The sequence below is a fragment of the Sorex fumeus genome, unplaced genomic scaffold (genome assembly GCF_029834395.1).
Source record: "Sorex fumeus unplaced genomic scaffold, SorFum_2.1 ptg000028l, whole genome shotgun sequence".
Lineage (NCBI taxonomy): Eukaryota > Metazoa > Chordata > Mammalia > Eulipotyphla > Soricidae > Sorex > Sorex fumeus.
Genome location: NW_026606085.1, coordinates 16232169 through 16256880, shown reverse-complemented (window position 1 = coordinate 16256880; position 24712 = coordinate 16232169). Strand labels below are relative to the sequence as shown.

General features: G+C 56.8%; 1 protein-coding gene across 11 annotated transcripts in view; it reads left to right on the top strand.

Moving 5' to 3' along the window:
• GRAMD1B (GRAM domain containing 1B) overlaps positions 1-24712 on the top strand; it is a 217054-nt gene that overhangs the window by 118742 nt on the left and 73600 nt on the right. Inside the window, exons 1-2 of one of the 11 annotated variants that reach the window (XM_056114941.1) lie at positions 10388-10457; positions 10922-10965. The exons of 8 other annotated variants lie outside the window; for them this stretch is intronic. The gene's annotated coding sequence lies outside the window, so the exon portion shown is untranslated. 2 more of the 11 variants (XM_056114942.1, XM_056114937.1) reach the window with 2 other exon arrangements.

Genomic DNA, 24712 nt, shown 5'->3' with positions numbered 1-24712 from the left:
GACACGGGGGAGGATAGCCAGGCCTTTGCTCCTGCTGCCCAGTGTGTGCCATGAAACCGCCTCTGGAAATCGCCTGTGGGCATCTGGTCATTGTCACGTCCTGCCATGAGGACTGGACTGGACTTAGCGAGGTCGGGAAGTGGGGGGAGGAATCGTGATGAGGTGTTGCCTGGCGCTGCCCAGATGCTCTGGTGGGGAAAAAAAAATCACTCCCGATCCTGTGCGGGTGGGGAGGTCCAGGCAGAGACAGTTGGATGCGCTCACCTCACAGGGCTTGAGCCGTGTCCTCCAGCAGTGGCAGGCGCTGGGGGTGCCCCAGGGGCAAGAACCCCAAGTCTCTCCTGTCTCAGGGCTTCCTCGTGAGGGAGATGCAGAACGGAGGCGTGAGGAGGTAGCCAACAGCAGGAAGGGCTGATGGATGGGAGATAGAAGGACGCTGAGCCCCAAGGTTTGGGGGCTTCTGGGGGTGGCCTCAGGCCAGCGACAGGACGAACAAAGTTCCAGGAGTGAGGACCGACAAGCAGAACCGAACGGCAGGAGCCACCGAGGGCAGGACGTACCAGGCGGCAGGGCCTGGAGATGAAGGGCCTGGGTGGGCCGCACTGGACAAATGTCATGCCCACTGCACATGGCCTCTCTGACCCCTGCTCATGAGGGGGACAGGAAGACGCTGGCCTGTGTCTGGCGGTAGGATTCCTGCGCAGTCTGTGTGCCACCCCTGGAGGGCGGAAGTAATATCATGCCGGTTTTAGAGATGAGGTGGGTGGGTACTGTGGTGCTGCGGCACCTGGGGTCACATTACCTGGGTCCAGAGAGCCGAGTCCGCCCGTTCCAGAGATGCTACCTGGCAGGGAACAGGGTTTCCACGAGAACTGGGGCCCAGAGTGAAGGGGGACCCGGACCCTGGGGAGAGGGTGTCACAGCTGGGCTGAGGGGTGCGAGGGGCGCTCAGAGGGGCCAAAGGTTGGCTTGGCCTGGAGGAGGGCTTGAGTCATTGTTGGGGGGGGGGCGGGGGTCACTGCGGTAGCTCTGGGGAAGCGTGCAGGGCCGGGGATAGAACCAGGGTTGGCCACGTGCAAGGCAAGTGTTTGCCTCAAGTGCTCCGGGCTTTGGATCTGTATTCTGAGCTTTTAAAGTGACCACAAAGGTCTTCCGGAAGGGAGGGAGGTTGTGAGTCGGGCTCAGCAGAGGGATGGAGTCGGCCCTGGGGGCACCGGGCGCCCTGCCTGGCGGTGAGGCTGTTAGTGGAGTCGAGGCAAAGGGCACCTGTAGCTGGGACTTGGGTGGTGGTCGTGAAAATCGCTGCGTTCAGGCTCTGTTTCGGGGCTTGTAGGTCCAGGAGTAAGGGAGGGAGAGTCATTCCTGGGCTGGCGGCGGAAGGTCAGAGAACAGGGGCCCTGGGACCGAGCCATAGGACGCAGGGAGGGTGCTGGGCTTGCATGTGACCAACCAGGGTTCAATCCCCAGCATCCCTAAGGAACCCCTGCCAGGCATGGTCCTTGAGCACGGTGCCAGGAGTAAGCCTTGAGCACAGCCGGGGGGGGGGGGGGGAATGGGGGGGGGAGAGGGAGAGAGAGACAGGGAGGAAGGGAGGAAAGAAGGGAGGGAGGGAGGGAGGGAGGGAGGGGTGAGAGAGAACAAGACAGAGAGACAGACAAAAAGAGAGAGAGAGGGAGAAGGGGAGAAAGAATGAGAACGAGAGAGAGAGACAGAATGAGCAGATTGAGAGAGGAGAGAACGAGAATGAGAGAGAGAGAGAGAGAGAGAGAGAGAGAGAGAGAGAGAGAGAAAATGAACGAGCTCCTGAGCAGAGGCGAAGGGTTGGCCCAGGAGAAAGGTTCCCGGGGAGCTGGGGGGCCCAGGGTTTGGCCGGAAGTGAAGGGGCTAACTGCGGCAGAGACCCCTTTTCCTGTGGGCGGGTAGTAAGGTCTACCAGCATCAGGGCAGGGGGCTGGGCCTGGCGTGAGACTCGGCTGTGATTCTTCGTGGGTCTCTTGTGTCTCTGTCTCTCTGGAGGCCTCAGGGGGCTGCCGCATCCCCCTCCCTCCCACGGGGCAGTGAGGGCGGGTCCGTCTCCCCGTGCCAGTGGCGTAGCAGTGCCCGTGCTCAGCTCTGTCCAGCCCCAGTGCATGGCTTCCTCGGTGCATTTACCTGACTCCCTGCAGGCTTGCCAGGGCAGTGCGAGCCTGTCCCGGTGGGCGCACACGCCGTGGGGCGCGTGAGTGCGCAGGTGGCAAAGTCCAGGGGAAGACTTGGAGGCCACAGGCCGCAGCCCAGGGACTGGACAGCCAAGGATGCAGGTCCCCATTAGCGGGCGGATGTTTTCTCTGCGGCTGCTGCTGGCCCAGAAACTGCCTCCGAACATCCCGTTTCCCGAGTCCCCGAGCTCCCCGGCCCTCCCTGGCCACCGCGTCCCCTGGGGCCCCGTGGACGCTCAGGTGATCTCCTCGCCGGCGGGGAGGAGCATCCGGGCGCTGTGCCCACAGCCTCCCCTCCTCGCGGCCAGAGGCTGCCCTCCCGCTGAGTCGGGCGCGGAGCCTCACCCAGATGTTGGCGATGGAGCAGGACTCTGCTGGCAGTGGGCACCGCTGACCCCCGGCGCAGGCGCTGCCCACCGACCTCTCCCGCAACCTCCCGGGCGGCCCCCCCCCCCCCCCGCTCCCAGCCCAGCATGGTTCAGGGCCCCCACCCCGAGGCTGTGTCGTGCAGCTCGGCCGTCAGGCAGGCCTGTCACCACCACGTCTCGTCCCTGCGGAAGAAACTGTCCTTGCTGCGCGTCAAGTAGGTGACGGGGCCCTGGGGGCTCAGGTGAGGGGGGCCGGGCGCGCCTGGGTCTCTGCACAGCGGGGCAGGTGCTTTGGGGGGCTCGTTTCCGGCCCCCAAGATCGAGGCAGATCTGTTGCAGAGAGGTTCGGGGGGTGGCGAGGCTGCGGGGTGCTGTGTGGGCACCCCGCCAAAGTGGCGGCAGGGAGGGGTGTCTGCCCCGCTGTGGGATGCCCTGGCGGGTGCAGGGGTCTCCAGAGCTCGCATGAGGTGACTCCTCAGAGCTGCTGGGACTTTGCTCTGACCCAGAGCTGCCGGGACAGTGTGGAGCAGGTGAGCAGAAGCCGGGCACGGACGAGCCCCAGAACCCGCAGGACGCCTGTGTCTGGGCTTGGGGTCGGGAGTGAGTCGGAGGACGTGGTCCAGCCAGAGTTGGAGTGGCCTCCGCAGTGAGGAGAACGTGGATGTGGGGCCACGGTTTGTTTCTGCTTTGTTTTGTGAAGAGAATCACAGCAGGGAGAGAAAGGAGGAAGCAGGCGGGAGGCAGGGCCAGGGGAGGCAAAGGTGACGGGTCTTGATTCTCTCTCCTTCTCTCTCACACACACTCTTACACACTCACACATACACACAATCATACTCATACACACACTCACAATACCCTCCCGCACACACTCACACCTCTCACACTCACACTCATACACTCACACCATCACACTCTCACTCCTAAACACTCTTAGACTCCCTCACACACTGACACTCATCCACTCAACACATACACACACACTCTCAAACATACACTCCCTCCCACTCACACCCCTCTCCTCACTCACACTCATACACTCACACATGCACACGATCCCACTCAAACTCACACACACTCACATTCATAATTCTCTCACACTCACACATGTACACACACTCATACATACAATCCCTCACACACTCATACACTCTCACACATACACACACACTCTCACACATATACTTCTTCACACACTCACATTCACACACCTCTCTCAGACACACACACACTCTCTCATACACACACACAGGCACACACACACACACTCTCTCTCCCTGTCTCTCTTTGTCTCTCTCTCTGACACACACACACACACACACACACACACACACACACACACACACACACGCACAGTTGCCCAGAACTCTTCAGCCGCTCATTGGTAAGAGTTTTCCCCCAGGGAGTGCGTGGGGCAGGAGGGCTGTGTGGGCACCCCCTGCCGAATCTGGGCCTTGCTGTGTCAGCACCTACGGGTGCTGGCAGGAGAGGGGCTTCTGCCCCCTCTGTACGCAGCCACGGCACTGCACAGCCTGGGGTGATGTCCATGGGGGCCTTCCACGAGCGCCCTGCTTTGGGACTGGGGTTGTCCCTAGCCGTGGACAATGGTGCCTTTCCTGGGTGTCCCCCTGGGGAGAGTAGGGAGCACCCGGGGGCAGGGCGTGAGCTGGCCCTGGCAGCTGTTGTTCTGGCCAGCAGGAAGGGGGCCTGGGGCCAAGTGACCGCTGGAGACCAAGGTGAGGGCCACGCCGAGTGGGACACCCTGCTGGTGGCAGATCCAGTCCCCTGCGACAGCCCCCACGCTAAACACGCATCCGTCCGCTTATTTGCTGTCTGGCGGGGGGGAGTTCATCTCCCGGGGGGCCTCGTACTTGTCGACAGGGAGAGCAGCTTGGTTTTCCTCGCTACTTGGCATCAGCATTTAGTCAGCCCGTGTCAAGGCAACGCCTGCGTCACCAGCGCTGTGTCTGGTGGTCTGGGGCTGTCCGGGGGTTGATGCCGTGCGTTCTTGCTCGCAGGGCCTTGGCGCGGTCCTGTGAGGACAGCCTCCGGGTGGCGGGAGAAGGAGCCTGATTTAGGTCCCTGCCAGCCTCTTCCCTGGCCGTCAGCAGAACTTGCAGGTGGGGCCGTCACCTGCTCCAGCTCTCCTGCCCAGCACTGCTCCGTCTGCAGTTATTAATTATAGCTCCACCGACCGCTCCCATCTCTGCCGAGGCCCCCATTGAGGGGGGTGGCCTGGGGAGTGGTGTGGCCCCTCCTGCCGTGGGGAGAAAGACCCCCACACCCTCCTAAGCCAGGTGAGGAAGGAAAAGGTGAGCGGGAAGGAGGGCTAGGAGTCTAGGCCCCCTCCCCCCCCTCGGGCTAGCCCTGTTCTGCCCCTCTTCCTCCGGGGCTGACGTGCTGCCAGACGCTTGCCGCCCTGGGCCAGCCGTTGTGGCCATCGGAACCCGGCCTCTGCAAGGCCGCACGCCTCACGTACTGCATGTTGCCGTCATGAAGCAGAGCTGTCGGGGACAGCTGGATGGATGGACAGCGAGCCCTGAGGCTCCTACAGGAGGGCCAGAGCACGGGGCGGGCCTGCATCTCCAGAGACAGTGTAGTGTGTCTGCTTGCAGAGTGCCGGGCCCAGGCGCGGAATTTCAGTTAACGTGGCATTCACCTGTGTCCCTCCGGGGGTCTGGGAGTGTGGCTTGAGAAATGTCTGGTGCAGCTTCCCCACTGTGCCCGGTGGGGCTGGGCTGGGCAGGAAAGGCCCCTGGCTGACATTCCTGGCCTCTGCCAGGGCCTTTGGCCTCATCTATGGGGGACACAGAACTTGGCGCCTGGGTTGCCTGTTTGTCTACTGCCCGGGAATCAGCATTCTGCAGCCGGGAGGGACCTGGACGCTTGATGCCATCTTCCCCGGCTTCCTCAGGGCTGGATTCTCAGGCAGCTGCCGGGCTCCATCCCTTTTAGACAGCCCCTCTTGTTGGAGAACCCCATTGTCCCAAGTCTGGGGACTCCGGGGGGTGTGGGGTGCTGGGGACCCCCCAACTCTCTCGTGGCCACAAACACAAGTTCCTGTGTTGTCCTTTATGTGGACGTATGGGGTGAGGTAGTCGTCGTCCCCTTGCCCCCTACCTCTCCATCTTCCCCATCCCTTCCCCTCCCCGCCTCCCTCCGCCCAGAACAATCTAGCAGCAGCTTATAGGCAGCTCAACTATGGCGGCATCGTCATCGCGGGCAGAGAACTACATCTCCCATGATGCAGCAGGCGCCCCGGGCCCAGACAGCCCCGCCCAGCCGGAGGCAGGTGTAGAGCTTTGCTCCTGAATAGCCCCTGGGCTGGGAGTCTGTCTTTCCCGCCGCCTGGTCAGGCTCACCTGCCTCTTCCCCAGAGTCTGGGGTATTTTAACTTGGTGGAGTGGGAATGTGGTACTTAAGGGCCGTGGTCCTGGAGGAAGGATGATGCAGCGCTTTAAAGCGCTCTCTCTCTCTCTCTCTCTCTCTCTCTCTCTCTCTCTCTCTCTCTCCCTCCCTCCCTCCCTCTCTCTCTCATCTGTTAGACAAAATGGAATGAGTTATAGATGTGGGAGCTGCTTGTCGCGGGCCCAGAGGGTAAACACAGAGTCCAGCACGCCTGCTTTGCACCCTGCATGTGAGGCCAGAGATCAAACTCAGGACCCACATGCAGTTACCCGAGCACCACCAGGAGTGACCCTGGAGCACCAAGCTAGGAGTAGCCTTGCTGGGTGTGGTACAGAGCTAGAAACCAGCACAAACAGGAAGCAGACACGTGGAGCAGAGGTGTGGGTTACCCTGTGATTCAGAGGAGCACAGATGTACAGATCCAAGGCCTTTTTTTTTTTATTTATTAAAATTTTCTTTCTTGAGCCGCAAGTGATAGCACAGCACGTAGGACGTTTGCCTCGCACACGACATCCCCTTTGGCCCCTCGAGCACCACCAGGAGTAATTCCTGAGAGCAGAGTCAGGAGTCACCCCCTGAGCATTGCTGGGTGTGGCCCAAAAGGCAAAAATTAAAAAAATAATAATTTTTTTTCCTTGAACTTTTGCACATCAGGTAGGGCATTTGCCTTGCACATGGCCGACCCAGGTTTGATTCCTCCGCCTCTCTCGGAGAGCCCGGCAAGCTACCGAGAGCATCTCGCCCGCACGGCAAAGCCTGGCAAGCTCCCCGTGATGTATTTGATATGCCAAACACAGTAGCAAGTCTCACAGTAGAGACGTTACTGGGCCTGCTCGAGCAAATTGATGAACAACAGGAGGACGGTGCAGTGCAGTGCAGAACTTTTGTGGTACCAGTTCCATGGATGGAACCAAAGACTGGAATGGGCTAGAAAGAGCTCTCCTGAACCCGTCCCTGGCCTCAGCAACTTCCGAGCACATGCTCTGCCTTTATTTGCTTTGTTTTTTCTTTTCCCCTTTCAGAATCTTCTTTTTCTGTTTTCCTCCCCGAAGTTCTCTCTGACTCCGGGATCTCTTCTCCCCTGAATCAGGAAAGCCTGGTGTCCCCCACCGCTGACTGCCCGCCCACCTTCCGTGTCTGCCCCTTAGCTGGCAGGCACCACCCAGCTGCTACGGGCCCCCGGCTGGAGAATTGCCCACCCAACACTCACGCATGCTCCTGTCCTCAGCTCGGCTCCCTTTGGTACCTGGGTTAAACGGGCAAAGACGGGGAGAAGTAAGACGTTCTGTGTTTGTGGCGAAGAAGAAGTCTGACCCTCCTAGACTGAGCCGGGCACTGTGGCCATTCCAAGGACTGGGTGAAGTGGGCGCAGATCCCTTGGCTGGAACTCGGTGGAAACAGTACATCCCTCTGCCCGGGACTCGCCTTCTGTGTTCCATCTGTCTGCGCAGCCAGCCCGAAACAGGCCGCCAGGACCAGCATTTCAGACACACAAGCAGAGTCGGCTTGTGGAGCTGCCACAGACCCCACTCCCTTGGGCATGCTGGAGTCCCCGCTCTGCGTCCCCCGAAGCTGCGACCAGGCACTGCCGGGACCCAGGCACTGAGGGTTGGGAAACCAGCCAAGACCCAGGGCACAGCTCAGCCTTCTGCGTCCTTCCTGCGACACCCCCATTCCCAGCCTACCGACTGGCCCACCAGTCCCATGCTATTTGGCCCCTTCGGAATATCTGGGTGCCCCCCCACCCTAGGGCCCCTGCTTGAGGGATGTCCTCAAGGCTGGTCATCTCGTGCTCACCCTTGGTCTTGTTCAGATGCTCCTGTGGAGCGCGGCTCCCCTTGGCACACAGGTCAATGGGCAAAGACAGGGAGGTAAGATCTCTGTTGGTGCCCCTAGAAACCAGCTTTCCGGTCTGTCCCCAGCTCCTCATTTCAGTCTCTGCGTGTGGCAGATTTGGGCTGGTGTCTTGGGTGGTTTTTCCACCTAAATAAAGTCAAGGCAAGCCTGTGTATTTATTCGGTCACGGTCACGGTCCTCCCGTTGTTCATCGATTTTGCTTGAGCGGGCCCAGTAACACTGTGAGACTTGTTACTGTGTCTGGCATATCGAATACGTCACGGGGAGCTTATTTTTTATTTATTTATTTATTTTTGGCCATACCGGGGTTCAAACTCAGGACTTTGCTTGGGATACACACAGTCTACCACTAAGCCGGTCCCTAGTCCCATGTCTTCAAGTCTTACTAAAAGCAGTTTCTACTGGGCATAGCATATATGTCCTAACCGCTGGGTAGGCCCAAGGTTCCTTTTATTTCCTTAAATGACCGATAATGCTTTTTTTTTTTCTTTTTGAGTGATAGCACAGCGGTAGGGCGTTTGCCTTGCGCGCAGCCAGCCCAGCCAAGCCTGGTTCGATTCCTCCGCCCCTCTTGGAGAGCCTGGCAAGCTACCGAGAGTATCTTACCCTCACGGCAAAGCCTGGCAAGCTACCCGTGACGAATTCAATATGCCAAAACACAGTAACAAGTCTCGCAATGGAGACATTACTGGGCCCGCTGAGCAAATTGATGAACCACGGGAGAACAGTGTTTTGTTTGTTTTTGGGTCACACCCGGCATTGCACAGGGGTTACTCCTGGCTCTGCACTCAGGAATTACTCCTGGCAGTGCTTGGGGAACCCTATGGGATGCTGGGGATCGAACCTGGGCTGGCCACGTGCAAGGTAAATGCCCTACCTACCTGCTATACTATCGCTCTGGCCCCTGATAATGCAGTTTTTGAACTATGGAACTTCCCCAAAGGAAGAATCCCAAACTGAAATGTCAGATTCGTCAAGTTTTATAATCTACTGCTCTTGGGACAGGAATTGGGGAGAGACTGGGGGGGGGGGGGGGGCACAGAGGGAGATTAGTCTGTCAGCAGGTGGTGTGGGGGCAGAGCGCCCCCTAGCGGGCTGAACGCACCCCAGCAGGCTCTGCAGCCTCCACCTTGGCTCAGGCTCAGAGAGAACTCAAGGTCTCTGGGTCTCATTTCTCCCTATGGATCTCTTGAGCGTGTTCCTGAACGCATTTTATTTATTTTGGTTTGGGGGACACACCCGGCAATGCTCAGGAGTTCCTTCTGGCTCTGGACTCAAAACTTGCTACTGATAGTTATGGGGGGGGGGTTGCATATGGGGTGCCAGGGATCCAAGCCAGGTCGGCGGCTACGCCGTAGCCACTTCAGTCTTGCTCCAGCCTCCGGGAACATTTTAGCCCATGGGGATGGGCACTGCCAGTGCTGTCTAAACAGCTGGAGCACTGGTGGCATCAGAAATTCCACCTGGGTGGGGCTAGCTGTGTGCAGGTGGGGCCAGGGACCTTGGTCCCCTCTTCTCATCCTGTATCCACCTTTTTATGAGGCAGGGCTGGTGTGCCAGACATTGCGCTGACTCTCCATGCTTTGTTTCATTTTATCACTATATTTCGGGGGGAGCTGGGGTGTCTGTGCCCAACAACCGGGCCACTCCCAGACTCTGTTGCGCTGGGCGGGGGGGGGGGTACTGCTGAGCGTTCGCATGATGGAGGGCTGGAACTCCTTCAGGCATGCCCACGCTCGCCCGCCGAGCTGTCCGCCCAGCCCCCCTGTCCGGCCTCCGTCCCTCCCCAGTCCCCCTTCTCTGGCCGGGGATTCTCTGCGAGCAGCCGAGAGGGAGATGCTGGCACCTAACGTCCTCTCCCTTTTCTGTGCTCGGCGTCTCTGGAGCTGGGAAGCAAGTTTGTTTTTGTTGGTGCTTCGCTGCCACCCCTGTGAAATGAATTCTGAGCGGGGGGGGGGGGCGGGGGCGCGCCTGCCCACCAGGGCCTGGGTCTGAGGCCACAGCCAGACAACAGACATCGTGTCCCATCGGGAGAGGGGACCAGGGCGCTCCCGGAGGCACTGTGTCTCAGGAACTGGGAAAGATCTGCAGAGGCGTGACTGTGCTGGAGATCCAGAATTCTCACACACACACACACACACACACACACACACACCATCATTCCCTGTCCCTGCGGGTGCTGGGCGTGGGAGAATCTCAGACCCGTCGCATCTCCCTGTGCGAGCACCTTTTTTCTTTCTTCTCTGTAAAGGCTGGGGTCCCGATTCTCCCCACCCCCCTCACCCCACCCATCCTTGCTGGCTTACCACAGGACTGACCCGGCCCCCCCTTGCCTCCCCCCCCCCCCCCAGCTCGCCCAGAGCAAAGCTGGAGAGGAAATGCTGGGCCAGCGGCCACCGGCGGCGGCAGGCCTGTCTGCCGGGCAGGAACCTCGGTGATGAATGGGGCGGGATGAAGTCATCCTGCTCCACCAATCAGGCGGCGCCGCCGAGCCCGGGCCTCTGCAGAGGCAGCAGCCGGCCCTGCTCATGGACCTTTAGACAGAGGCTGGGAGTGTGTGGGAGGGAGTGGGTGCGAGCCGTCAGCCGAGGCTCCTGTAGGCCTCAGTCAGTCTGAATGTTATTGCAAGGTGAGTGCTCCACTGGGCCAGGTCCTCTCCTCTCCCTGCCCCTGCTCAGCTCCTCTGGCACCTTCCTCCTGACGTTCACACCCCACCCCCTGCCCGCCCCATCCCCTCCTGCTCCCCAGTTCCTGCTCAGCCCCGCCAGCTGGCCAGAGCCTGACCTGTGGGTGCCAGTCCCGGGTGAGGGGCGGGCAAGTCCCTCCCCGCCGTCTGGGCTCCGAGAAGGGGTGCCCTGGCCAGACCCCCTTGACCTCCCGGGGCCATGCGGAGGGAGAGACCCCCCTTCTCTCCCACCCCCCCTTACCCCTTTCCTCTCCACCCGCCTCTGTAGGGGGGTGGGCATGGGGGCTAGGCAGACCCCCCCCACCCCCAGCAGAGCAGTCGGGCTCTCACGGCGCCCCGGGGGTGGTGGCTGTCGCGGCTGACCTTGTGACGCTGCCTTTTCTCCCTGGTGGCGCCGCCGCCCGCAGGCCACGCAGGGGTGATGGAGCCAGCTGACGCGGCCACGGCAAAGGTAGGGTGGAAATGCTGCCGGCCGCACTGTGCGTAAGTGGCCTCGCTTGGCGAGTTCTGCCTTTGGTCCACGTTTCTCTCCCCTCCGGGCCCACAGCGCCCCCTCCCCCAGCGCCTGAGCCCCCCCCAGGGACTGTGTCAGGGCCGAAGAGGGACAGGTCCTCACCCAGGCGAGCGTGGAGGCACCTGGAGCAGGTCGGGGTGGGTGCAGACCCTCGCCGTAGCCTTGCCCACCCCCGTCTTTACTCTCTCCCCCTGGAGCCCCCCACACCGCCACCGCCGTCTCTGCCTGCCTCCTCTCTGCAGCCCCCCACACACCGCACCTGCCCTTGGCATCCCTCTGGCCTCCTGTTGTGTAAGGCGCGGGTGGGGTCACCGCAGGCTGGACGGCCCCGGGCAGAGCCTGCCCCGCATCCTGCAGTGGGCAGTGGCCTGGGGATTGGCCGCGGCTGGGTTCTGAGTGGCAGCCTCTGTCGCTGTCCCCTCCCACAGTGGACGAGCCTCCCCGCACCCCCAGGGATGGGGCAGGGCGCCGGGTAGCGGGGCCCTCCCGGCCCAGTAGAGGGCGCACCGGAGCCGGTTTGCTCGCCTCTCCTGAGTCCGGCTGCCAGTTTGAAATTGGCGTTTTCAATGCATTTTTCCCCCCAAATAAGTGAGTGGTGGCAAGGGATGGGAGGGGAGCCTGTCCCCCACCTTGGGTATCTCAGCCTCACGGGGCCGGGCCTCCTTTCTCTGAGACAAACTGTATGTGCGGGAGAGAGGGCGGTCCGCGTGACCCCAGCGGTCAGGGTGTGGTGGGCAGCAGTGGACTGCAGTGGGCGCCTTTCTCCCATTCCCCATGCTGTGTGATCTGCTCCAAGTTGCTTAACCCTCTCTGGGCTTTCCCCTGGGAAGCGCCACTGATGACTGGGATGCGTGCTGCACCAGTCGGAATTGCCAGTTCGGAATTGTCGACTCATTTGTCCTCTCCTTAGATCAGAGCTGGGGAGGGAGGGAGGACAGGGTGAGAGTCCAGGCCTTGGACCGCATCCCCCTCTGGCCCCACAGACTCGCTCCATCCCTCACTCTACAAACAGCTGAGCAGGGACTGTGGGTGCAGTTGCGCCTGCTGCCACCAGAGGGCGCAACACCTCCGCCGGGTTCGGCGCCAAACTCAGTTCACCATCGGTGCTTTGCTGCCGGCCTGGGTCTGATGTCCACAGACTGCCTCGAGCCAGGGTTGCTTCTTCAAGCCCGAGACTCTGCCGCTTCCGCAGCTCCGACTGGTCTGGAATCACCCAGCTGGTTCTCAGAGAACTTGGAGGGTTCGTGCTTGCATGGACACAGGGAGGTGGACACAGAGGGCGCCTCCTGCTACCTCCACCCCTAGGCAGCAGCGCCCTTCCCGATGCCGTGGGCTCCCTCACTATAGGAGTGGGACTCATCACCATGGACACAAGATGCAGCTGGACATCGACTCTGGGGTCTTTTTCTCTGGCCTTCGTTTCTTGAACTGCGGCTTGTGACCCATAACTGAATCTGGGAGAGGCAAAAATCTCTTGAAATGATTTGAAATACTTTTTTGGGGGCGGGTGACTCACATCTGGCAATGCTCAGGGATTACTCCAGGCTCTGAGCTCAGCAATTACTCCTGGCGATGCTCGGAGGACCCTATGGGATACTGGGGATCGAACTCGGGTTGGCCACATGCAAGGCAAGCACCCTCCCTGCCTTACTAGAGTTCCAACCCCATGTTTTAAATGTCTTTATGATTTATTATCAGTCAATGTTTGGTTGGGCTGGAGCGATAGCACAGCGATAGGGCGTTTGCCTTGCGAGCAGGCAGCCTGGCTGAGCCGGGTTAGATGCCTTCGCCCCTCTCAGAGAGCCCGGCAAGCTACTTAGAGTATCTCACCCGCACAGCAAAGCCTGGCAAGCTACCCATGACATATTCAATATGCCAAACACAGCAACAACAAAGTCTCACAATACTGGGCCAGGTCGAGCAAATCAATAACAGGAGGACCGTGCTACTGTGCAGTGCTACAATTTTTGGTTTATATACCTATTTCATGGTCTTGTATATGAAGGGTTATATAAAGATTTCTTGGGTATAAATGGTTGCAAGTTGAAAGTTTCCAAAATCCTCTGCTAGTGGGCCAGAGTGATGGAATAGCACGGAGGGGACTTACTTTGCACTAGTCGGCCTAGTTTCAATCCCCAGCATCCATATGGCTCCCCAAGCCCACCAGGAATAATCTCAGAGCACAGGACCTGGAGTAAGCCCTGAGCACTGCTTAAAATGAAAAAAAGAATAAAAGAAAATGAAAACAAAAGAAGTTTTTCTCTTCTAGCCCTGGCCTTTGGAGGGTGTTTAGTTTAAGTAGCTCTAGTCTGGGTCTGTGAACCTGGACCATGTTTGGGCAGAACTTTCCACCTCTGCATTTGTTTTTTTTTTTTTTTTTGAGAAGCATATCAAAGGTTTTCATCAGCCCTCCAGAGACTCAAAACTCACACAAGTTTATGAACTGTCCATCAAGAGCCTCCTTGCACTTTGCAGCCCAGGGTCAAACGGAATCATTGCGTCTTGCGTCGTGATGAATCACAGCTGAGCTGTTCTGTAAAAATTCATCTGTGAGGGGCTGGAGCGATAGCACAGTGGGTAGGGCATTTGCCTTGCATGCGGCCGACCCGGGTTCAATTCCCAGCATCCCATATGGTCCCCCGAGCACCACCAGGAGTAATTCCTGAGTGCAGAGCCAGGAGGAACCCCAGAGTATCGCCGGGTGTGACCCAAAAAGCAAAAAAAAAAAAAAAAAGAAAATTTGTCTGTGAGGACCGGAGAGATAGTACCGGGGTTAAGGTGCAGGCTTTGCACGTTACCTGGCAGCCTGTGGACCCCAGGCATCACTGGAGGCAGCACTCGGGGACCCCCAAGCACTGCTGGGTGCTCCCAGTAATTCCTGGCATGTGGGGTCCCAGCCATATTGCGTACTCCCCACCCTCACACTGAACCACCTGTCAGGGTGGCAGAGAATCGCCAGGAGGGGTCCCAGGCCACCTGAGCAGTGCTTGGGGACACGCCTACTACACCCCCACCCTCCACACAAACTTAATTTTGTGAATTTTGGGTCTCCCAGTGGTGGTGCTCAGGTGTTACTCCTGGCCCTGTGCTCAGGGGCCTCTCTCCTGGCAGTATGCAGGGGGATGTTCTGTGCGACGGGGGGTAACGAGCAGCTTGACCTCTGCCCCCTCTCTCCAGCCCACCTGGAGAAGTCCTTTAAGCTCGTGCGCTCAGACTGGGACCCTTGGCTGTTCCCGACGTGACCTTGACAGGGCGTGTAGGTGGTCGGTTGGGTCCCAGGAGTTTCTGTTCGGGTTTGAGGAAAGAGGCCGGAAAGCTTTTCATGTCATCCCTGCTGGCTGGGTGCCAGTTTTCTGCCACCGCTGCCAATGGGTTCCTTTGGAGGTATGAGGGGTGCAGGTGCCCCCAAGTTCCCAGGGAGGCCAAGGAACGCGTTAGCTAGGCTGGCAGGGAGGGTGCCAGTCACCAGGGGGCGCAGAAGAAATATCTGAAGGTTCCTGGGCAAGCGAGAATGTCCACTCAGGCACCGTTTCATCAAAGAGCTGGAGTTGGTCAGGAGTTGGCCAGGGCACCTAGCGCTGGGCTGGCTGGGTTCAGATGTTGTCAGTGCAGATCTGAGTGGTCGAGGCCGTTCCCAGCCATCAGGATTCTTCTTGTGCTCATGAAATGAGATAACTTGGGTCAAAGGCTCGGCACAGTGGCACTGCCCAGGGGGTCTGAGTGCCAGCCAAAGCACTGGATGCTGTGGGAGAGAGCCCAGCGGGGAGTGGCCCTCGCAGGAACTATAGGGACACGGTGTACATGGTGGACACAGGGGTAGTGGGAAGATTTGAAGTATCCTCAGGGATGTGTGTGTATGAGTGTGTGAGTGTGTGTGCGCGCGTGTGTGCGTGCATACACACATGCATGCATATGTATTATCAGGATCACACCCAGGGCTTCTCTCCTCCATGCAAGCCTGGTGCCTCATCACTGAGCCGCGCCCCCAGCCCCTTAAGATTTGCTTTTGGCAAAGGTGCCTCTGCCCACGAGGCAGGTCCCTGATGAGTCTCTCCTTTTGTCCCATCTCTGGCTCTTGGAGATTTTGACATGCCCTGGAACTTGCAGCTTCTGAAGGAGGGGGAGGGTTTCGCATGTTAAGCCCCAGAGCGCCTGGCATTTGGTGTGTCGTGTAGCTAATGCCCACTCAGTAAATGTTTGCTACGCGGGCCAATCAGAGAGTGAATCTGACTGTAAATCTAAAGATGAGAATTGAATGCAGGTTGGCACTGAGAGAGCAGGGAGCAGAAGTGGGTGGGGTTAGGAGAGAAGGAGGGGTACCAGGTTTTTGGCTCTGTTTCGTTCGAGGGGCCACAGTTGGTGGCGCTCAGGACTTCCTCTGGGCGAGACTCAGGACCATGTATCACACGCAGTACCAGGGTTGAAGCCAGGCCCTCACACACAGGCAAGCGCATTCTCCCCTGTACCATCTCTCCAGCCCCGAATGCCAGCTTTGGGACTGGGTGTTCCAGTCGCTGATGGAACTGAGACCGGAACTGGAGGCGATGGGGCTTGGGGGCATTTTCACCAACCCTGAGTGCAGGGTCATGAGCTGAACCTCCAGTATTCGGGAGGCAGGAGCGCAGCTCCGAGGCATTGCTGAAACACTCATCTGAATGAGGTCATCACAATTTTTTCTTAATCATAACAATAGACAGAGTGATCCAAGCTCAGGAGGAATTATGCTGTTTGCAATGTATACATATAACAAGTCCTTGTGTTTTTCTCCGAAGTAAAAATAAGGTTGGGTCAGTTTCATTTTCAAAGTGATTCCATCCGGAACCTCTAACCCAGATGGACAGCTGAGGCTGGGGGAGCTGTCTTTGCTGAACCCCACCCCCACCCCTTTTATAGACTCCTGCCCAGGCCTTGCAGAGACTGTCCCTGTGATGTGACTAAGGGTCCCAGTACTACGGGCCTGTTCCATGATAATACAGTGGGTAGAGTCCTCTGGGGGGGTGGGGGCAGGGGGAGAATCAACTGTTGATCTGCTAGCAGCCTCGCTTATATTTCAGTAACTTTTTTTTTGGTTTTTTTTGGCGGGGGCGCACATCCAATGATGCTCGATTCTTCCTCCTGGCTCTGTGCTCAGGAATCATTCCTGGTGGGCTCAGGGGACTATAAGGGATGTCGGGGATCGAACCCCGCCCCTTAAGCACTGTTTTTCAAAATTTTTTTTTATTAGTGAAACACCATGAGGTACAGTTGTAGACTTACAGATTTTTGTGCTTGGGTTTCCGTTGTACAATGATTGAGTACCCATCCCTCCACCAGTGCCCATTTTCCACCACCGCTGATCCCAGTACCCCTCCCACCCCCCTCATCCTCCCATCCCACCCTGCCTCTGTGGCATGGCACTCCCTTTTGTTCTCCTCTCCTTTTGGGTGCTATGGCCTGCAGAAGAGGCATTGAATGGCAACATGTTCTGTCTAGAGTCTCGTCTCAGCATACTTCTCCCATCCTGGGGGGATCCTTCCAATATCCCCCATTTGGTAAGCACTCTTTTTTTAACACAAAATTTAAGAGGACGTTCTCTCTGTTATCCCAGCTGCCAAATATTAGCTTTTTTGGAATGCGACATCTCTCCCTATTTTTTTTTCTTCAACCCTCCCGGAGTCCACAGCGTGCGTCCTGCTCTGGGTGCCCCGAGCCCCCAGAAGTGACTGTGGAAAGGAGGATGGAGCGTGAAGGACAGGGGCGTCCATCCCTCCCGCTGCCTCTGCTCACAGCTCAGCTAGCGCCCGAGCTCCCGGCTTCACTCACCATCACGTCGGTCTCCTGTCTGCTGTGAGGCCAAGAGTGTGTCCCGAAGCACCTTGGAGCGTTTTTTTTCTTTCACCCTTTAAGATACTGAGAGGAAGCTGCCCTGATGGCAGGAAATGAAGCCTCAGCCTCCAGCCTACTAGCTGCAGTCTGCTCCATGCAAATAAACCTGCGTTTCTTGGCAGGGGCCTCGGCCACGTGCTCAAAGGCACTATTTCTGGACACCTGTCATGCAAATAGGAAGTTCTTGTCTCCGCAGAAGAGGATGACAAATATTGGATTCTTTTCCTGGCGCGCTCTCTTTACATCAGACTAGTGAAGAGCTAATCCTCACAAGCAGATATGGGTAGGTTAGCTGAGAATATTCGCCATTACTTGGTGTTAGGTGATAGGAAAAAACAAATCTGGAGGCACTTGGAGCTTACTTTTCTGGCTCTGTACTCGGGGACCACTCTTGGCTGTGCTTGGGGATCAAATGCAGTGCTGGGGATTAATTAATGCTGGACAGCCTGTGCAAGGCAGGCGCGTTACCCGCTGCACTCTCTATCTCTTAGGTCCCAGAAAGAAAAATTGTTTTAAATTAATGATCAGGGGCTAGAGCGATAGGACAGTGCCTTGCACGCGACCGACCTGGGTTCGATTCCCGGCATCCCATATGTACCCCCGAGCACCGCCAGGAGTGATTCCTGAGTGCAGAGCCAGGAGTAACCCCTGAGCATCGCCGGGTATGACCCAAAAAGAAAAACAAATATTTGTTTTTGAATCACTCCTGGTGGTGCTCGGGGGACCATATGGGATGCTGGGAATCAAACCCGGGTTGGCCACATGCAAGGCAAACGCCCTACCCACTGTGCTATTGCTCCAGCCCTGCAAAAAAATTTTTTTTAATTAATTAAAAGCCTGGCAAGCTACCCGTGACATATTCGATATGCCAAACACAGTAACAAGTCTCACAATGGAGATGTTACTGGGCCCGCTGGAGCAAATCCATGCAACAGGGAGGACAGTGCTACAGTGCTACAATTAATGTACATTTTAGTATCTGTGCCTCTCTTATAGGGCTTGTGGCTTTAAACTTGGTTAAAATTATTTAATATAACTACTTAATGCCCATGTCTTATCGATCGTATTGCTTCTAGCCAGCAAGGAAAACTTTAGATTTATTATTCAATTAACATCATGATTTGCCTGTGTCATTCACATTTTAGGCACTTAATTATTAACTATAATTATTGGGGTTTATTTTCTTTTTAAAAAATCGAATCACGGGCCGGAGTGATAGTACAGTGGGTAGGGTACTTGCCTTGCACACAGCCAACCCGGGTTTAATCTCCAGCATCCCATATGGTCCCCTGAGTCCCCTGAGGACCACCAGAAGTAATTCTGAGTGCAGAGCCAGGAGTAACCCCTGAGCATCACCGGGTGTAGTCCAAAACAAAAGCAAAAAACAAAAGTGTTTTTTTGCTTTTTGGGTCTTATAGTCTACAGTCCTCTGCTCTACCAGCTGAGCTATCGAAGGGAGCACTGGAGCAATAGCAGAGCTGTAGGGCGTTTGCCTTGTGCACAGCCAGCCCGCTGAGCCGGGTTCGATTCTTCCGCCCCTCTCGGAGAGCCCGGCAAGCTACTGAGAGTCTCTCGCCCGCACGGCAAAGCCTGGCAAGCTCCCCGTGACGTATTCGATATGCCAAACACAGTAACAAGAAGTCTCAAAATGGAGACGTTACTGGGCCCGCTCGGGCAAAATCGACGAACAGCGGGAGGACAGTGTTGTTGTTGACAGTGCTTTTTGGGTCACGCCTGGTGATGCACAGGGGTTCCTTCTGGTTCTTACACTCCGGTATTACTCCTGGCGGTGCTCAGGGAACCATATGGGATGCTGGGAATCGAACCCCGGGTTGGCCGCATGCAAGGCAAACGCCCTACCCACTGTGCCACCACTCCAGCCCCAAAAGCGAAACAATTTAATGAATTAAATCACCATGAATTACAAAGGTTTTTTAAAAAATTTTTTTATTAAATCACTGTGAGATAGACCCTTACAAAGCTGTTCATGATTAGCTTTCAGTCATGCAGTGTTCCAACATCCATCCCTCCACCAGTGAACGTGTTCCCAGCACCAGTGTTCCCAGGTTCCCTCCCATCAACCCACCCAGCTCATCTCTTTGTTTGGTGTTTTTTGTTTTGTTTTGTGATAGCACAGCGGGTAGGGCGTTTGTCTTATAAGCGGCCAACATGGCCGACCCGAGTTCGATTCCTCCGCCCCTCTCGGAGAGCCCGGCAAGCTACCAAGAGTATTCGATATGCCAGACACAGTAACAACAGAGTCTCCAATGGAGACGTTACTGGGCCCGCTCGAGCAAATCGACGATCAACGGGAGGGCCTTTACCTTTACCTTTTGTTTTTTAATTGAATTTCAGGCACGCAGTGTTCCAACACTGGTCCCTTCCCCAGTGTCCGCTACACTCATGAACGTCCCCAGTTTCCCTCCCACCCCCCACTGTCTCAGTGGCAGCACATTTTCTAACTTACTGACCCCCTCCCCCAATTCTGCTACTCTGTTTCTGTTGCCTTTGGGCATCTGACATTCCCCAAGGAAGCTTCTGTATATCCCACATATGAGAGAGATTCTGAGTCCTGTTCCTCTCCCTCTGACTGACTTCACGCAACAGGATACTCTCCAGATCTACCCACATAGCTGCAAATTGCACAATCCCCGCTTTTCTTATGGCTGAGTAGTATTCCATTGTGTAGATGCCATGGTTTCTTTATCCAGTCACCTGTTCTTGGGCCCTCTTGGGCTATTTCCAGACTCGGGCGATTGTGAATAGTGCTGCAGTGAACACTTGAGTGCAGACATCTTTTCTGCATTGTGTTTTGGGGCCTCTGGGGTCTACTCCCAGGAGTGGATTTGCTGGGTTGCATGGAAACTCAATTCCTAGTTTTTTGAGGAATGGCCGGTCTCATTCCTGAGACCGGAGCCATAGTACAGCGGGAAGGACATTTGCCTTGTAAGCGGCTGACCCGGGTTCGATCCCTGGCATCCCATGTGGTCCCCCAAGCACTGCCAAGAGTAATTCCTGAGTGCAGAACCATGAGTAACTACCCCTGAGCATAAAAAAAAAAAAACACCCCAAATTGACATTCCCACTGGCGGTAAATGAGGTTCCTTTTTTCCCACATCTGCTGACTGTTGATCGTTTTGTCTAGTCCCAGTGTTTCCGATGATGATACCTCATTTTTTAAATTTGCATTTCCCTGATGCCTAGTGATGGTTATGAGTAAATAACTCAATGCACAACCCCATACAACCCCCACCCCCCCCCACACACACCCCCCATACAAAAACACCCTCAGCAAGACTGGGGAAAAGTTGAAACTTGGTTTAAGTCAGTGTTTCTCGAACTTCCTGATCATAGCCACCTTCTAGCCGCAGGCCCGCTACGACTCTCATGTCAGGGCACCCCACTTCCAAGATGGTTTTTTTTTTTAACCTATAGCCCTCAGGGTGTATCCTGAGGACCATGGGAGGGATGTGGCATTGGGTCCCCAGGGAAGAAACACTCATTTAGATTCAAGGTGCTGACGGACTGAGTGAGCACAGAGACGGAGTGGGTGATGGGGGGCGGCCCCCACTGGGAGCTGACCTTCTGCACCGTTAGGGATGGACCCGCATCTCCGGGAGACTTGCTCAAGGTCACTGGGAGACTTGCTCAAGGTCGCAGTTAGTGTGGACTTGAACCCCAGGCCAAGAGCCACAGCACACACTTCCCGTGTGTGAGGCCGCGCCAGTTATGAGTGTGGCCTTCTGTCCACCAGCAGGTGCTCTGCCCACTGCAGATTTCTGGTCGAGCCCTTGTCGGGATGTCATGCTGGCTCAGAGCTGGCGGACAGTGGCGGTCAGGTTAGGCCGGAGAAAGAGCGGAGCTCTGGTTAGGCGGGAAAGAGCCCCTCCAGGCAGCTGGCTGTGGGGGCGTCGGTGCTCCCTCCCCGAAAGAACCCGGGTCCCCAACACCATCAGCCACCGAGAATCCTCCTGAGAATAAAGCAGGAGGTGAGGGGGCGGGGACGCGGCTGTCCTCCTTTCCTCCAGCTGGCCTTCTAGCAAGCGGCTCTGCAAGGGATCAGAATGCTGAGCAACACCCGGGCGAAGGTGGGGGTGGGGAGGCTCCTCTGGCCTGGGGCCCTGGTGGGCAGGTGGAGAGGCAGGACACATGGATGGCTGGAGAGACACACGGACCCGCAGGCGTTTTCCGCACCAGGCCCAGGGACACTTGTCTGATCTCAACTCAGGACGTGCCCAGGTGGCCGGCAAGAACTGCCTCCGCAGACACAGGGCACGAGGTGTCCTGGGTCCTTCCGGGAGGTGAGCCAGAGGGACTGGCCACCTGCTGGGCCCACAGGGCCGTTCTCACCAGCTCAGGGGCAGCCCCACCACCACCACCCTTGGTCCCTTGAATTAATTTGCTTTAGTGCCACCGACCCCAGTGGCTGGGAGAAGTCCAGGACCCATGCCTGGGAGGCCACATGGGTCTTTGGAGTGGACAGATACTGGAAACCCTGCCCCCCCCGCCCCCCAAACACACACACCTCCAACTGAGTACGGCTGTGGCCTTGCTCCTCCTGGGAGCAGGAGGAGGCTGGAGGAAGATTCTCCCCATCAGCTCTCAGTGATGGAGGGCGACATACCACCCTCCTGTTCTTCTCCCTCCAGCACCGAATCCTGGGGTCACGGGGGCCACAGAAAGCATTTTTGTTCGGGGTTAGCGCCCCCCCTGCCCCGTTGCTCTCCGACGCCCCCTCCCTGTAGTGGGGGAGGGGCGGACTGGGCTCCAAGCCTCCAGGCCCAAGCGGGGACCTGACACAGACAAACAGACCAGCAGGCGAGAGCAGCCCACCAGGACTGATAGAGGCCGAGGATGAGGAGAGGCGTGAGCGAAGGGGCAGGATGGGAAGGGCACAGCGAGGAGCCCCTGACTTCTGCCGGCCTCCCGCACTGGCCACTGGTGCTGTGGACTGCAGGTTTCCCACTGCAAAGGGGGGAGGGTCGGGTCGCACTGGCACCTCCGTCCCGGGGCGGCTCCCTCCCCCCTCCCCGCCACTGCTCCACCACTTCCTGACCTCCAAAACGCTCCTTAAATATAACACCCGGCGCCTGACACTCCCTGCCCGGGAGCTCTGAGTCCCCAGCGTGTGACTGCCGCGCGTGGCTCTGCCCCAGATTTGCCAGTTCCTAGCAGCCGGGTTCTGCGGCTCCATGGCTCCAGCCCGTGGGAGGTGGGGGGTGTGACTGGGAACCCAGGAACCCCCCTTCCCCCAGGACACAGGAGCACCTGGAGAGAGCACTTTACTGAGCTGCTGGGAGAGGCAGGAGCCCTGCTAGGAGGGGGGACCCCGGGCCAGGGGCCACGTGTTGGCTGCACCACGCCCTTTCTCCTCCCCCTCCTCCTCCCCCCCTCTCCCCGCCCTACCCTACTGGGGGGTCCTACCAGAGACACACCTGTTCTTTGGTGGCACAGAATCAGGGGCAGGAACTGGGATGGGGGGTGGGGGAGTTAGGGGGACCTCGGGAGACCCAGAGAGTCAGAGCAGCGAAAGTAAGAAGTCAGCGAACGCCCTCTTCACCAGGATCAAACGTGTAGGGAGCCAGTGGGCGGGGGCAGCAGACACAGAGGCAGACAGCAGCAGCGCTGGGAGCACAGCCTACCATGAGCAGGGAGCACCCCGGAGGCTGCTCCAGCAGAGAATCCCAGGGGTGTCCTGGGCTGCTCCCTCCTCTCCAGGAGGAATGACATCAGGCCTCTCTCCCGGATTTCTACTTTGTTGTTGTTGTTGTTGTATAGTTTGTAGATACCGAGGTGATAGGTTTTGGGGGGGTGCCCCAAGCTGTGCCCAGCAGGCCTGGGGGACCTTCCAGACCATCTCCTGCCAGGCGGGTCTATCGTTTCACGTGAGGTCCGAGAGTGCGGCTTCCTCAGGCCTTGGCGGCTGGGGGTGGGGGGTGCCCAGGACTCCTGGACGGCAGCAGGCCTTGCTCAGTGGGTCCCGATAAAGTTGTATTGATGCAAAATGATGCAGAAAGAAGAAAGGACCCAGCGTTCCTAACACCTGTCCTGCCCGTCCCTCAAACGTGACCAGTTTTCTCTCTTGCATTAGTGCCACACTTGGTCTTTGTCAGGGGCCGCTCCTGGCTCTGCTCAAAGGTCGCTCTAAGTGGTGCTTGGTTGATCCCGTGGTGCTGGGGCTCAAACCCAAGACAGCAGTTTGCAAAGTATGTGCTCAGCAGTCTGAGCTATCTCTCTGGTACTTACTAAGCAATACTCACTTTTTTGCAGTGCTGGGGATCGAACCCCGGGCCTCAACGTGTGCAAAGCAAATGCTCTATTGCTGAGCCCATGCCCTGACCCGCACCCCCCACCCCCAGCCCCCAATCTTTCTGAAAGCTGAATTAGTCACGTTTATGTTTTTTGCATTTTATGGATATAGGTTGTTCTCTCACTCTTCTCTCAGCTCTTACTGGCTCCTGCCATGAAATCACGGGGATACAGATTCACTTATCATGGGGATACAGATTCACTTACTTTGTTGCATGTGATGGTAACTTACAGACTTCATGCAGTTTCCTGATGGGACCTACTTAAGTACTTCTCTTCTGCGCTGTTGACCTTTGTTGTTTTCTTTCCCTGGTCTTTTTTTTCCTCACCAATCACAGCGTTACCGAATTACCGTTGGGGCAGTGGGAAGTCTGGCAGGCCCCTACCTAATGGGATGAAAAGATTCAACCCTGCCATAGAGGCAGGCTGGAGCGGGGTTGGGGAGTGGGGGTGGGGGTGGGTGGGAAATGTACACTGGTAAAGGGATGGGTATTGGAGCATCCTATGAATGAAATGCAGTCATGAACAACTTTGTGGCAGTATCTCACAGTGATTCAATAAAACGAAAAAAAAAAAAGATTTAATCCAGTGAACAGGCTCAATTACATATGTAGGTCGCTGGTAGCTTCTAGAAAAACCTGGTCTTTTCGTGATCAGATGTACTGACTGTTACTCAGGTTGAACTGATCCACCTTCTGCATTCAGGGCGTTGTTTTCTGAGAATTACTCTGGAAAGCCTCCGGCAGCCTTCCGTGGAAGGATCTGCATGGGATGGGGCTGTACCAGCCCACGTAGTTTCTGCTTTGCTCACTGCCCAGATTTGTGACAAGCTTCCCGGAAGACCCTGGCAAGCTCTTTCATGCCCTGTGGCACTATGGGCTTCATCAGACGTCAGTCAATCGCTGCTTGCTAAGGAGCTCACCCTCCTTTTTCGGGGCGACCTTGGGGTTGTCTCCTTCCACAGGGTCCTGCGCCCCTAACAGGCTGGGCTCTATGGCCTCCGCGTCTATGGTCTATAGTCCCTTCTCTTTTTGATAGCTTTCTGATAATGTTTTCTCTTTTTTGAAAACATTCCTTCCCGCCTTGTAAATCTTCTCCCTAGCAGTTCCAGTTGCAGGAAGACCCATTGGGATATCTAATCTAGCACGTTCCCAGAATTTTGTTTTTTGTTTAAATTAAAAAAAAAACATCTGTTTTAATTTAAATTTTATTTAATTTTTTTGAATTTTCTTTTAAATTCTTTTTTTTTTTTGCTTTTTGGGTCATACCTAGTGATGCACAGGGGTTACTCCTGGCTCATGCACTCAGGAATCACTCCTGGCGTTGCTTGGGGGACCATATGGGATGCTGGGGATCGACCTGGGTCGACCGTGTGCAAGGCAAACGCCCTACCTGCTCTGTACTATCACTCCAGCCCTCAAATTTCTATTTTAAAAAATTTCTTGCCCTTCCTGATACAGGACTATCAAGGAGGGGCCCGAGAATGAGGGTCACTAATCAACCCACCTTC